This window comes from Hipposideros armiger, unplaced genomic scaffold (assembly GCF_001890085.2).
Source record: "Hipposideros armiger isolate ML-2016 unplaced genomic scaffold, ASM189008v1 scaffold_249, whole genome shotgun sequence".
Lineage (NCBI taxonomy): Eukaryota > Metazoa > Chordata > Mammalia > Chiroptera > Hipposideridae > Hipposideros > Hipposideros armiger.
In genome coordinates this window covers 2,156,207-2,171,233 of record NW_017731599.1, presented here as the reverse complement: position 1 = coordinate 2,171,233, position 15,027 = coordinate 2,156,207, and the positions used below count along the sequence as shown (strand labels likewise).

General features: G+C 37.4%; 1 long non-coding RNA gene across 1 annotated transcript in view; it reads left to right on the top strand.

Moving 5' to 3' along the window:
* The first annotated feature begins 991 nt into the window (after window positions 1–991).
* Window positions 992–15,027, top strand: part of LOC109389922 (uncharacterized) — a 250,989-nt gene continuing 236,953 nt past the window's right edge. Inside the window, exon 1 of the long non-coding RNA XR_002125479.1 lies at window positions 992–1,057. This is a non-coding gene — a long non-coding RNA (uncharacterized LOC109389922). The remainder of the gene's footprint in view (window positions 1,058–15,027) is intronic.

Genomic DNA, 15,027 nt, shown 5'->3' with positions numbered 1-15,027 from the left:
TCGGCATCGCTTCTGCCCACAGCCCACTTACCATAAGAAGCCACATGCCCCTGCTTAAGGAGGAGGAGGAATGGGGCATGTGGTGCAGTAAATGGCTTAGCTCAGGAGCACGCCTGGTACTGCTGTGGTGTAAAAACAGGACCCTGCTGGAGACGCATTGTGCCCTGGGAGTCACATCTTTAAGTTATTGTATTGACATGGTGGGTGGTGGGCATGAGTGACATTTAATCCAAGTGCCAGGAAGATAAATGTGAGTCTGCCAATGAGTTCAGACTGAATTCTGCTTTCACATTGCGATGTTCACTGAAACCCAGCAAAAGGCAATATATTAACTTTCCAATGTAATTTTCTCAGATATGTGTGAAAATGGAATTCATTATACTTGAGAATTGAATATTAAGGGTAATTAATGAATTTGGCAGCTCTTTTATTCTCAGCATTAGCTGGGAAAATTCCAAGTACTCACCAAACGAAGCAAGTTTTCTGGTTTCCAAGACATTTTTTCAAGTGGATCAAGTGACTCAGAAACTATGGGCATTTCTCCTGAATTCCAGAAGATTCTTTAGCTTCTACAATAAGAGAATAAAATAATTTATGAACACATTATAATGAAATAGAATCCATCGTTTGATGGCCTTCTTTTTCTAGCAGATATCGCCTCAAAACTAATACCTTTATAGTTATAGTGGAAGACACCTTTTAAAAACACAGTACAGTTGTGAAGAGAACAGGCTTCAGAGCCACTTGTCTAAGTTCCTGACTCAGCTTCCTTATAGCTGTGTTGCCCTTGGCCCTTTAAAAGAAAAGGATGTTTCCTTATTTTTGAAATGACTACCCTCCTCAAAGGAGAAATTTGAGCATGCTTTATTTCCTATAAAAGATTTTGGCATGTCCCTTAAGTATAATAAACACTAACTGCAGGTTTTTACCATTCTTGTTATAATTATTGCTATTTTCATTTCAGGTTAAATTCTTCATCCCTTGGAGGGTACTGCAGAGTATCGAGAAGGGCTTGGTGCAGGCCTTGGGTGTGCTGCTGGGGACTTTTTGGTGAAAGGTAAGAGATTTGCATCCTACTCTTTGCTTGTTTATTTTTTTAAGTTTGTGCATGAGTCAGTGATCAGAAAAGATAGAAACCACACCAGTAATTCAAACAGCATGATGGTGTGATGAATTTAGTACATGGTGAACCACTAAAAGAGGTTAAAAACAGCTTTAATGGGTCCAGAAATAACAAAACCAGAAAGCAGCCAATACGAGTATGTCTAGGCTGAGGGAAAGTGAATGAAGGCAGAACTAAGAATTTAGGAGATAGCTCCTCCCACCGCCAGCTAAGGCTGCGATGTCATTCTTGTTGAAGAGAAGGTGGCGGCCACACACACAGACTGCCAGTGACAATGCAATGCCCCAAAGGGGAGGTGCCAGAGCTGGTTTGTTGGAATCACTCATCATGTGGCTGAGAACCTTACATTCTGACTGCTTACCTTTTCTTATCAATCTGTTTGCTGAAAGAAAGCATGTTGGAGTCAGAAGAAAACTTGGTTCTCCCGTTCGGGCCTTCTAATACCTCTCCAGTGCCCTGTATCCACAAAGCCTAACACAGAGCCAGGTAGAGGGGGAGAAATGCTTACAGAGTCCAGTTCTAGTATAACTGAGTGGGAGCTGAGAGCTTATACTGATAACTGGCCCAGCCAGTGGTGTGCAGGGGCTGGCTCTACCAGCTTAGGAGAGCCAATTGTCTGCATCTCCGCGCGTTCCATAACATCATGTAGACAGCTTGAAACTGGCCATCGTGGAAGTATGTACAAAACAGACATCAGCAAACATTCCAGCTCAGCCCTACTTGTTGTCGTTGTTATTGGGGAGCCAGTTTACAAGTAGGGTACCACTGGACACAGTCCACTTTACAGAGAACAGACAAGTTAAAAAAAGACAGAATCCAATTTTTAAAACTTACTGGAATATATAAATAAACAGAAAAGCTCAGTTTTAAAATGCCGTCAGCCCTGAAGCCTGGCAGCATAGATTCTATTCCCTACCGTTCTGTTATCTGACAAGAAATGTCATCTCTCTGAACTCAAGTTTCCTCATCTGCAAAACAGAGAAAATAATAAGGCCTCATTTAGGATTCTTCTGAAAATCGAGTGAGGTACGTCAGGTAAAGAGACAGGCATAGAATAAGCCCTCTCTAAGTGTGCGGGGTGATGGGAATTAACGCCACATAACATTCGAAGGAAATTTATTCAGTGTTTTAATATTAAAACTGAGCTAAATGTATCATGCACAGGCTGACAGAGATACTAATTACAGTCTTCAGAAAGTTTGTATTACAATTTATTAAAATCTCTTTAAAATAGTTGAAAAGGGGTATTAGTCATTTGAAAGCTACTATTCATAGATTAAAAATCTGTTAAAATATTTATGTGACTTAAGCCAAGAACTCAGTTTCTGGAAAACCATCATAAGGGCCCAGCCACAACATGAAGGAAAACATTTTATACCCAATATTTTTATCATGTTATTTATAATGGTGAAAAAAAATCAAAATAGGAGATAGGATCCGTAAATTATAGAATAGTAGAAAGTATTTGGAATATTTTGCAATGCTTCAAATAATGTTTATTAACTACTTGCATAAACAGAGAAAATGCAAATACAAAAAAAAGAAGGGAGAGATATACATATTATGACTACAACTGTGCAACAATGTGATTTTCAAATGCTTAAATTGCTTTTTGAAACAGTGGTGATATATGGATTTTGCATAATGAAATAAGAGGGATTGTTTTCATTGTATGCTAATATTTTCCTGCTACCACGTGACTAAATAGCGGGTATTAAATAGACTCAGATGCAAAGGGAGGGGAAAAGAAGTCTATAATTCACCTTTGTATCTCCTTATGCATCTATCTCAGAGGCAAGAAATGTCTGTATTTCTTTCATATGGATTTCTTCCTGTTTGCAGAAATGTCATAGGGAAAATGGGATTAAAATAATGTTGAGATTCTTTCTTATGTATATGACATTGAGTTTTCGCCGAATACGAGAAACCTGTGTTGACTCATCTGTGAGTCCCGTCTTTGAACGATGGCCCTTCCTAATTTCTCTTCATGTAACCGTCACTCCTTACCTTTAATATATCCAGTGATGTTGAATCCATTACTCATGGGATGCCCATCCCAGTCTGGATTGTGGGGGCGGTTTGTTTGTTGTTTTTGTTTTTCATGGAAGCTCTTCTGTGTGGAAGTGTTACTGTCCAGCCCTCTCTATTCTATACCAAGCATCCTCAATTTTTAACAAAAGCTCTCATTCAGCAGGGGGTTTCAAATCTATTGTGTGTTGCGATAGTTTCTCTTCCTTACATTTCAGGTTGCCAATGTTCATTTCACAATTTGTTAAAAAGGAGTGAGCTCAGAGCCCTGGCAGTGAAGTGTAGACAGGGTTACCTATCTGCTTTTGGCCAGAAACACATTCTAGCTCAGTAGTTCAAGTCACATGAATATTCACATCCAACTCCACTCATGTTTGTCTCTGATACTTCAAACTTTCAAGACATGAGGTAAGGTAAGGGAAATGGGGCCAGGTGGGATATATATCATAGAAAATGTCTCTGTGGTGGTGTAGATAGGATGCTCCCCTGGTATTAAGAAACATGAGAATTGATCATTAAATGGAACACAATTAGTGACAGCTCCATAAACCTTTATTTTAATTCTTTGCTTTCAAGTATTGTCCACTGCCATTGTAGTCTCTAGGAAATGAAGTTAATGGATTAAAGGGCTTGGGTTTTTGTTTGTTTATTTCAGTGTGTAGTAGTCATACCTATTAGGAGTGCTGCTTTCTTGTGATTTCAGGTTTTCTTTTAGCCCAGTACCAAATTCAAGGAGCATGTGTGCACTCAAAAAGCACTGAATAAATGCAAGGCGATTAACACTGGCTATTTACATACTGCTAAAGGGTCACAGAAATAACGGTGCACGTTTGAATCACATAGCCTAGCGTCTTCCTCAGCCTTTGGTGACTCTTTAGCCTGACCTCTGCGTGACCTAGCCCCTGGCTACACTTGGAAAATAGTTTTCTCTAAATACTTTCTTTGTTCATTGTGCTTCAGCCATATTGGCTTTCCTGCTGTTTCTGTGACCACACCCTGCACACCCCTACTGCATTCTCAATGTCACCTGCTCAGGGAGCTCTCTGAAAGGGTATGTAAATTGCATGAACCTCACTTGTGATTTTCTTTCTCTCCTTTTTTTTAATGCTCTTCTATCTAATATTTTAGTACATACCCATAAGTCTTTCTCCTTCACTGTATTATAGCTTCATGTAGGCAAATACACTTTTTTTTTTTAATTGCTGCACCCACAGTGCTTGGGACACAATAGATACTGAGTAAATAATGAATGAATGAATGAATGAATGATGCTAAAATTACAGACCTGAAGTCTAAAGTGGTTAAATGCTTCCTAAACTTGTCAGGACTAGAAAGTGGCAGATCTAATTTATCAGGATTGTTAGCTGTTCAAGATACACCATTGAGACCTGTGCTCTGTGCCCATTAGAAACAGTTGGCTTTTAGGGTAAAATCCCAGTTTTTCAAATTAGAGGAATGTTTAAAAACCTCTGGGGTGAAAAGCAAAGTCCAAAGACCTCTTTCCATTAGCAATTGAAAATCCTCCCTGTGGTTTCTAAACTAGTCCCCACAGATTCAGGTAGAATCTTAATCTCATCAGTGCTAAATCCCTGTAAAATAGACACCCTGGAAACACCTAGAATTGAATGTGGTGGCCCCAGAAAGAACAGGTTCAGTTTTGCCTGGGTTTCTCTCCTTCTATTGTACTGATTAATTTTGTCTTATTCACAAATTCCATGTGAGTTGCATCAAGATTGGACACTTTCTTTTTTATGATTCTTATTAATGGATCAGGATGATTAATAGTTTCCAATAAGTGTAAGTCTGTTAAATGTTTGTTTCTAAGCATACATTTAAATTTGGGATGGCGGGGGGTGTCAAGGGATTTTTATAAAATATTTCCCTCTCACATGTTCTGAATAATGGTACTTCTCTTTACTTACAAAACCGTAGAATCTTCCAAATTGGGCATTTTCTACACTAAGAGAAGTCTTTACTTTGATATGCTAATGGGAGAATTCTTCTTCCCTCCCTCCCTCACTCCTTTTTCTCCTTCCTCCATTCCTTCCTTCTTTCTTCCTTCCTTTCTCTCCCTTATTTAAAATGAGTTGTTTCTTAGAGCCTGACTGAAAACAAATATATATAACTATATATATATATATATATAACTATATATATATATAACTATATATATATATAGTTATATAAAATGCTTGATTATTATTAAAATGAGATAATTTAATTATTTTAAAAAGCATCTCATATACTTGAGTATTTTAATTAGAAATGCTGTATTAGAATTTTCAAGATGATGTTATTAATGTCCAACTCCTTTAACAACAGGTGAAAACATGCTACAATAGAAAGAATATTTGCCTTGGAAAATCTGAGTCAAGACTTTATTCCCATTATGGGGACAAAACGCTTAAAATGTCTCATCCTCAGTCTCCGTATTCTAAAATCGAATAGCTACACCGATCTCAAAAATTCTTATATGGCTTTTATGAGACAAAGTAAAAACAGTGGCTGCAGGAATATTTTATGAACATTACCTGAGTTTCACGTTAATGCGTCCCCATCTAGAATTCTAGCTCACTTGTTCTGTCAATCTATTGCTTTACTTTTCTTCTACTTTATCACACTAGAATTGGTCATAATAAAACATCCTAAGGCCTGTTTCTTACATACTTTAGAAGGAAAAGATGCTACAGATAACTATCAAATAATGGATGAATGCCACCTTTTAAGTGTAATTGTCAGCGTATAACAAAGCCATAGTGTACTGCATAGAAGTATCGAAGTTATATTAGCAAAGCCAAGACAGCCAAATCAATATTATCAATGAGACAGTCTGAGTTGAAAGTGCAGAAGGTAACAAAGAGTGAACCCACAACTCAAAGGTCAGTATCTCTATAGTTTGTTAACACCTCTCATGAAGCCTGCATTTCTACTTAAATATTTTGAAATTGCCCTGATGGAGCCAGGTTTTAGAGAACACCTTTGCATCGAACAACAAAAATAAAATAAAATGAACACCTCAGAAATTCATTGTGTCTATTTAGTATATTAAATGTTCCCAACTATGATAATGGTTAGACCAAAATTTTAGTTCCCTTCTACTCTAAACCTCCAATTGACTTTTCCTTCTAATGTAAGCCTCTAGAAGTCAGAGTTCCTACCTTGTTCATTATTTTATCAAATACACTTAACACAAATACTGATATATTTTAAGTGTTCAAAAATATTGTTAAGTAATTCTCAGTAGTCCTCTGGATCATTTCAAATGCCACTGCTCTAAAATCCTAAATCATTATTTTTTGTTATTTATTCATCAGCTTTGAAATAAATTGGAAATACGTTTTTATGCAACATTTATGACATTTTATCTTATATTGTGTAAGGGTGTGAGGCACATGATGTATATTAAATACAACAATTAAGTACATCTGATATTTCTTCTAAGGGTTTTGAAAGACTTTTCAAATATTAATTAACTAAAAAGAAGGAAGCTATTTTATAAGGTGAACAGGAAAATGACAATAAATTAATCTCATGGAAATGGATTCACTTTCTAGTGACAGAATTTCTTAGGAGAATGAAAAGGGCCAGGGGAAAACCTACTGAAATTATTCACTTACTGCAAATCACTATTGGCTGACTATTACAATAACAATAATATCTGCATCACTTTTTGAAAATTGCAAATCTATTTTACATCAATTGCCTCATTTGGTCCTGATCACAATCCAGGGTTGTTTGGAGAACGCATGTGTTTTACTGATTTTAAACTTGCTCAGAGTAGATATTAAATGCTTGCTTGTTCAATCTCTTTATTTAAAGGAAGAACTGGCTCTCTCACTTAGGCTGTGACCACCTGTGTACTAAGCTCCTATTGGTGGAAAAGTCGAATCCAACCACGGCACCCTTGGCTTTGGCCGGGGGTTGGTTAAGAAATATTTCTCAAGTAAATTCTGTAAAAGTTGGCCTTTACTTAAGGTCTGTAGCAAATTAGACCATTTTTTATAATTTCTTGTTTTATCATAAAACTCTAGTCAGTACAATTGGAACACTGAAACAGTAGGAACAAGTGAGGCATAGGGGAAAATTGAAATAACGTACATGCACGTGACTAGGGATCCGACTAATCAACTCCGCCCATCAGATTCTGAGAATTCACAAACTGTCTGTTTCATTTTAAGCTCTACATTAAGAGGAATTTTGAATCATATGGAGAACAAGAAAATGAATATTTATTCACAAAATATATACTTTAAATTGAAAGAAGTTCGTCAAATTGTCTCACTTGGAGAGCATAGGGTGCAACTTTCTAGTTCTGCTAAAAAACCATCATATTTATTGCACAAACCCAATGAAGACATTGATAAAAATAATAATAAAGGAGCCGTTCCAATAATAGGCTCATCACTTTAACAAATGTAAGGATTCTACATTTACACACCTCCTACCCTCTGGATACATATGCTTTGAACACTGGTATACTCTCTGTGTGGGTGACATTTTCTATTTTGACTGTTTTTTTATTTTTACTTAACATGATATAAGACACATTTTTCAATTACTACTTAGCCTCAGAAACTGTGATTTTGATATCTGAAATGCTGTCTTTTCCTTTTAAAATGCAGTGGTAGCAAAACAAGCCTGCAGACCTAGAGATAAACTCGAGGCTTCTGGGCCAAACATTTGAAATGGTTATCAGAATCTGTGATCTGATTTCTAATATATTCCCCTACCCTCTCATTTCAACCCCATTTGCAGTTTTAATTATTTTGATCTTGAAATTCCAGTCTCTATCCATTTTTTTTTTTCGTTCAATTTTCCAAGTTGAGTAGTAAAACTAAACTGAACTAGGGAATATTTTTTGAGGGAGGGAGGAATGTGGAATAGGTTCAGCCAAATAAGTCTGCAGAGGAAAAAAGAGGTCTTTGCAATGGTCCCCTGCCAAACCTCCTTCCCTGGAGCTTTCTAAGTAGTTCTGTGCATCCTTTTGACAAAGAGCAACCATCTTCTATTATCCTGACTCTCTCAGAGTCAAATATTTGCTGTTTTCCTGTGAAATGGCTCTTAACAGATTATTCCTGGTTGTTTCTAATTTTCAAATTGCTTTGCTTCCTTATATCTTGTAGTTTTTGAATAAAATAACTTCTTACTTTAGAGTAGCTACTTGTATTCCATTTTAGTTTTTGAAAAAATAATCCTTTCCTCCATGTTTTAGATTTCAGTACATTAAAGCAATCAATTCAATTAGATCACAAAGTGGCTCTTTCAGTGATTGGGAAAAAAGTAAATGTGATGGAAACTTCAGATACAATCAGAGTTCTCTAAGTAGCCAGCTGTGTGGTCTTACCATCTTGACATACCGCCACAGGGCTTAGCCTCTCTGTAAAATGCCTCCTTAATCAGTGTTGATGAGAATAAATATCTGAAGTATGTAGCACAGTTCTGACACTTATTGATCATTCAATAAATGCCATTCATTTAGCCTACATTTATTGAACTTCAATGTGTGTCAATTCAGCATGCCCAAATAATCAAATATGAATAAAACGACTACCACAAGATACATATCCTAGAGAAGTTTCCATTTTAGGATTGATATCCAATCCTGGTTAGGGATTAGACATGAAATTAATGTGTTTTTGTTCAATTGAATAAGGCCAGGTATTAAAAGGGAGCAGGAACAGGAAAAGTATTCCAGAGGCAGGCAGCACAAAAATAATGTCTGACAGACTTTGTGGAGTACTCTGTTTTATTTTGTTTTTCATGTAAAGTGGCTGGATAATCCTGACAAATGTTCAGCCCTGCAATGCATACAGACTCAATCCTTTCATTGCTAAGAGAGTTTATGGTCATTGCCAACCCACCATTCTCTGACTCACCCTCCCTGACCTTCAATAACAGACAGAATCAGGGTCCAGCAACACCTTGGCAGAAACATGTCCCCGTGCCATCATCAAGTTGCTTGACCTGAATATATAGGAAATTAATATAAATTCTGTACCAAAGAGATGATACCATTTTTCTTATACCGAGTTTTGGAACATATTTTCTACCAACTGTATAGTGTATTTGATATCAAAGTTGCCCATCACTACTCTACTCCTTTGAACTACTCCTACCCATTCACATCCATTCTACACTAGAAAGATAAGCCATAAAAATTCACCTCCAGGGCCGGCCGAGTGGCGCGATGGTTAAGAACTGGCTTGGGATGCCAGAGGGCCCCGGTTTGAATCCCACATATGAGGGCCAGTGACACTGCCCTCCACAGCTAAGATGCTGAACAACAGCTCAACCTGGAGCTGGGCNAGGCTACTGTGTGTAGCCAGCAGCCAGCGTGAGCGACCAGCAGCCGCAGTGAGCGGCCGTCCAGAAGCCGGCGACTGATGTGCCTCGCCCGGGAAGAGCACAATGATGGTGCCAACTTGGGCCAGTGAAGCAATGTCCTCCACAACTAGACTGAAGAACAAAACGACAGCAATTTTTCTGTTCCCCTTCCCACAATTCCCCAGCACTGTTCCCATCCCACCAATTCCCCAATTAAAAAAAAAATCTTTAAAAAAAAAAATTCACCTCCATGCTGACAATAGCTTAAGGCTCCATAGTTGCACTTACCACCAACCACATTTTCCCAGTTTCTGCCTCTTGGATTTGTGTCCAGTTTTGAATCCATGTCTCCTTAGACATGTCGCTTGACTGTGATTTCCCTGAGACCTCCCTTCTCTGCTCCAAAGACTCTGTCCGCCTCATCTGTGTGGACCCCCTTCTTTGTCAATGCACCAAGCCTATTCAGCCTATTCAAACTGATTCCAGCCTCTCAGTTGTTATCTCTGATGTATTTCCATGCATAAGTTGCATGTGACCTAATCAGTTCCTAGGTACGAGCTATACCTTTCCCCAGAAGTGAAATCTTCAATGGATTTAAGTGGTATTTACACAAATCTAAATATGTGATAAAATTTCATACACACACACAGGAATACATGAAAAATGGGTGAAATCTGAGTAAATGTTGTAGTCTAGTTAACAGTACTGCACCAGTGTTAATCTCTTAGTTTTGATAACATACTGTAGTTACCTAAGATATTAGCCTTGGGAGAAGTTGGTAAAGTTTAGGAAAAACTCAGCAAAGTCATTAAGAAAAGGGACTATGATTTCAGATTACCAGCAGGATTCAAATCCAGCTCCACAATTTAATAGCTGTATAAACTTGAACAAGCTCTTTTATGTTTCCAAATTTGAGGTTCTTACTTCCAAAACTGGGGTAAAAATACCTACATCACAGGAAGATTGTGAGAATTGAATGAAAAAATGAATGCAAAGAATGTGGCATATCCCTTGGCATATTTTAAGAACCCAACTAATCTTTCTTTAGGTTGTTTAGTATAAGGATGATGTTAGAAATCAGAGTCAACTAACACACTCCCTGCAGAATATTCCTTTACAAAATCCAGCCAATACGTACTCTGTGTATTGAAATCTCCAGATTATTTTAAAGAAAACTCTATGCAGACCAGTGCCCTTTGAAATGACTTGTGTGTAGTTGGTGTTATAATGCAATACTGAAAACATAATTAAACAACTGCATAAAGTCAACTGTCTGATTTACAAAGAAAAATGGCTAGTGCTACAGTGTCTGCAAATAGTTCTTATTGGAATATCCTCATTTTTTCTGCTGTACATTTGGGCTCTGAATTCATACATCCATATTTTAATCTGATCTGAGAATGACAAGTGAGGTAGACAATCCAAACTTTAAAACAAAGGGGTCAGCTTCTCAAAAACTTAGACTTTGATGGGCAGTCCAGTCCTTAAAACAAAAAGTGACTTTGTTCTGTAATGACCAGCATGTGGAATGTTACAAGGGCTATATGATAAGGCTGTAGTGCACATACTGTATTTCACAGTGAATAGGAGGTTGTCATACTATTTCTGTTTATGAGCCTGCCCGGTCTCCTGACAGCCTTGGAGGAAAACAAATTCGGGTCTTAAGGAAAAAAAAAATGACAAAATAGTTGCTAAAGCAATTTCCTGGATGATTCTGTTACGAGTGGGTTTGTGTCTCCCGTGAACCTGTGGAGACCTGTTTTAGAAATGCCGCTCAGAGGAACACAGACATCAATGTCATTTTAAAACCAATCACATAATGTTATAAATATCTAGTGGAAAAACTCCTTGCTACTTTATTAATATTGCATTCAACATGTAGGGAAAAAATGTACCTTAATTCTGTGAGAAAGTCCCATTTTCAGCATTCTTTGTTGTTTCTCTAAGTCTCAGATGCTTCTAAAGTCAAGCTTAACAACTGGGTTAGAAAAATAACAATAAAACCAAAAGAATAATGAAATATAGTGAATGAGAAAGTAAAAAAATATTATGTCCATATGGTTGAATTATCATTGAGTCATTTCTATATAATGTTATTAAAGAATTTAATGGTATACAACCAAAGAAAACGAACTGAACAGTGTGTGTGTGTGTCTGTGTGTGTTTGGGGGGGTGTTTGAGAATTATTTTAACTTTTTAGGGAAATGTGAATAGAAAGTAGATATGACAAGTATATTAACAATGTTAATATCAGCTCCTAAGTGTTAAAATTTGGGAAATTTGAGGGCTGTTATATGTTTTTCAATTCTTAATTTTATAGAAAAAGCACACAAAGCTTTGAAGATATACACACCCACACACACAGAGACACATATCTCATATGAAATATTTAAATCGAAAAGGGTAGCCATGCTACTTGTCAATGTAAGAAACATCCGAACCTGTAGAGAATTTTTATGAGTTTATTTGAGCCAAACTGACAATTGCCAGGAAGCAAAATCTCAACAAATTGAGAAAATGCTCCTGAGGATGGCAGTTTTGCAGCTTATTTTATACATTAGCATTAAAGGAGGAGACATGAAGAGGGTTACATGAAACCCATTGCAGGTAGATTGAGGGACGGGAGAAAGTAAAGCGGGGAAATCTCTCGGATTGGATAGAAAGTAAAAGACACACACTTCTTTTATATCGGTGGGCACAGGATAGTTAATAATTAACATTTACAGCACACAGAGATGGTATGGGGGCAACAAGATAATAATGAGGGGCTCTGGTCTCGTGCTCCGCTACAGTAGGTTGTGCCCAGAGGGGTCTGGAAAAGGAGATGACTGACATTTCAGAGGCATGTTATCTTAGATTCCAAAAGATAACAGACACGCTCACTTAAGGTAAAGATTGAACTTTGTCAAGGACGTTACAGGCCTAGGATGTGACTACCCGCCATGACCCACTTTTAGTTAGAAGAATTGTGTTCAGACCATCCTATGATGTTACTTTCGATCTCTGAGTTTGTAGGGCCCGCCCTGAGCTTGTCAGGCTGAGTGGGTGGCCCCTTTTTCATCCACGCACTGAAGCATAGGCTAAGATCAAGAAAAGTGGTGTCAATTCTTCCATAGCCTATAAAACCTTTCTACATAATTTGTTAGAGCTCAGTGAAAAATGAAACTGTGTGATTTCCTGTTCAGAATGTATCAAGAATTTCAAAACGGTGATGTGATGGCAGAGTATGAACACAAGCATGGATCCTGGGTGGCTACACAGGGTGCAAGCCCGGAACTTGGCCCTGCCTCCTGCTCATTATATCCATGTTTACTTCCTGCAGAAATCTGCAGATTACTCCCAAATATTTAGGAATGAATGCTTTTCTTTATGGTAAACGTCCCAGGCAATAGGAATAATAAAATACTTTGTAACAGGAGAGTGCAGTTAAACACCAATCAATACTTTGACTGGAGTCAGCGTAAATAAACTGCCAACCTTAAAATGAGTGAGATGTTAGCAAGACCCAAATGTACAGTGAGGCGGCCCAAAAAGAACACCCGAAGTTTTCCTTATTAGTAACTATTGGGCCTCAATATGTGACTTTGTTCAAGATGTGCTAAAGAATGACAGTATACCATTCTCCACGTATGATTATTATATCAAGTGATGCTTCCTTTGGCCTAGGTAAATATTTTGCTACCACAAATTTTCTGACTCCAAAATCTGCTCCTATTGGGTGATGCACAAATCAAGAGCTAGGCTCCCCTTCCCTTCTCTCTCATTAGGTAGGGAGGTAGGTAAACAGATAGACAGATAGGTGCATATATAATATAAAAATATAGTTTTGAATTGAAAATTGCTTTTTTGTTCCTTAATTTCTTAGATGCAGAACTGTGATTGGCAGTAATTCCTAGAGAAAATATCTAGTAGCTATGGGGATGATTTGTAAGAATTATTTATTTTTAATAACAGATTAGAATATCAAGTAAAATTGTTTTGCATTGAAAAACAAAATCTTGGATCTTTGAACAGGTGTGTGTGTGTGTGTGTGTGTGTGTGTGTGTGTGTGTACGCGTGCGTGTACATATATACAAACAACTTTTTACTTCCTACAACCCACATGTATTTTCAGCTACAATTTTGTATTTCAAAACATAGCCCCCTTGTTTTAGAATAGCAGTTCTCATTCTTGCCTATACATTTCAGTATCCTGGGAAGTTTTATAAACTACTGATGGTTGACTCCCACTTCAAAAGAGTGTTTAAATGTTTTGGGTTGTGATTTTGATATTAGAATTGTTACTGTCTCCCTAGGTGGTATCATTGCTTAGCTAAGGTTGAGAACCCCTGTTTTAGGGTTTGCTTTTTGAAATACTTGAACAAAAAGTGTGTAGCTTTCTTGTAGCTGTTTCCATTGGCCTGAATTTCCTTATCCATTATTCATTAAGCATAAAAGTCATGACCAAGATGGCTCCAGATCCCAAAGTCAATCCAGTATGCTGCATAAAGCATATAAGGGTGCTGCCCACAGCACTCCCAGCAGCCTCTTTACTTAACTGGCAAACTCAGGTTTTCAGTGGAACCAACAGAGATTACATGTCCTCAGACGTCTGGGAGGAGCAACTAAGGCAAGCCATATAAAACACCCAACAGAACAGATGTGCCATACATGTCAACTTTTATCTAATCTTCAAAGGCAGTGTATTCATCAAATTATATACATTAAATGTGTGCATCTTATATATATATATATATATATATATATATATATATATATATATATATATATATATCTCAATTATACCTCAGTAGAGCAGTTTTTAAAAATTTTTTAAAGCAGCGTAACAAATGTGCAAGGCATTTCCCCCAGGCCGTGTCCTTTTGGATCTCACAAAGGGGTTTCCCTAAAGCCAAGGTCAGCTACCTGTAGCCCAGGGGCCAAATCCAACACACTACTTGTTTCTGTATTGTCTGTGAGCCAAAAGTTTTATGTTTTTTAAATCATTGTAAAGAAAAAAAAAGAGGGTTAATTATATAAAATTCACATGCCAGTGTTCATAAACTTTTATTGGAATAAAGCCATGTACATTATTGCCATATTGTCAATGGCTACTTAAACGCTACAGTGGCAGAGTTGGGTACACAGTTGTAACAAAGACCATATGGCCCACAAAGCCTAAAATATTTATGATGTGGTCCTTTACAGAATAACTGTGGCAACCCCTAATCTAAAGTCAGTTGTAAAGCGCTGGTTTATACCCTGGAAATTAGTATCCAAAACATTTAACCCATTCTGCCCTCACCGTGCCCAGCAGAAATCTAGCAATAGAGGGTAGCAAATGCCACTTTAAAATTGTGCAAAATAAAGTTGATGAGCTAATAAGGACATTTCAAAGAGGGGAGGAAATCAGCATAGCTTGTCTTTCAAAACAAAGCAAATGAAGAAATATAAAACTTGGTGTAATTTACATCCCTATTCACATGCAAGCAACAGAGTTTGGGTGTGAAGAGTTCTTTCTGCTAGAAGCAAATTGCTGTTTGGCAGTAGATAGAGACTATCTGGAAAAACAA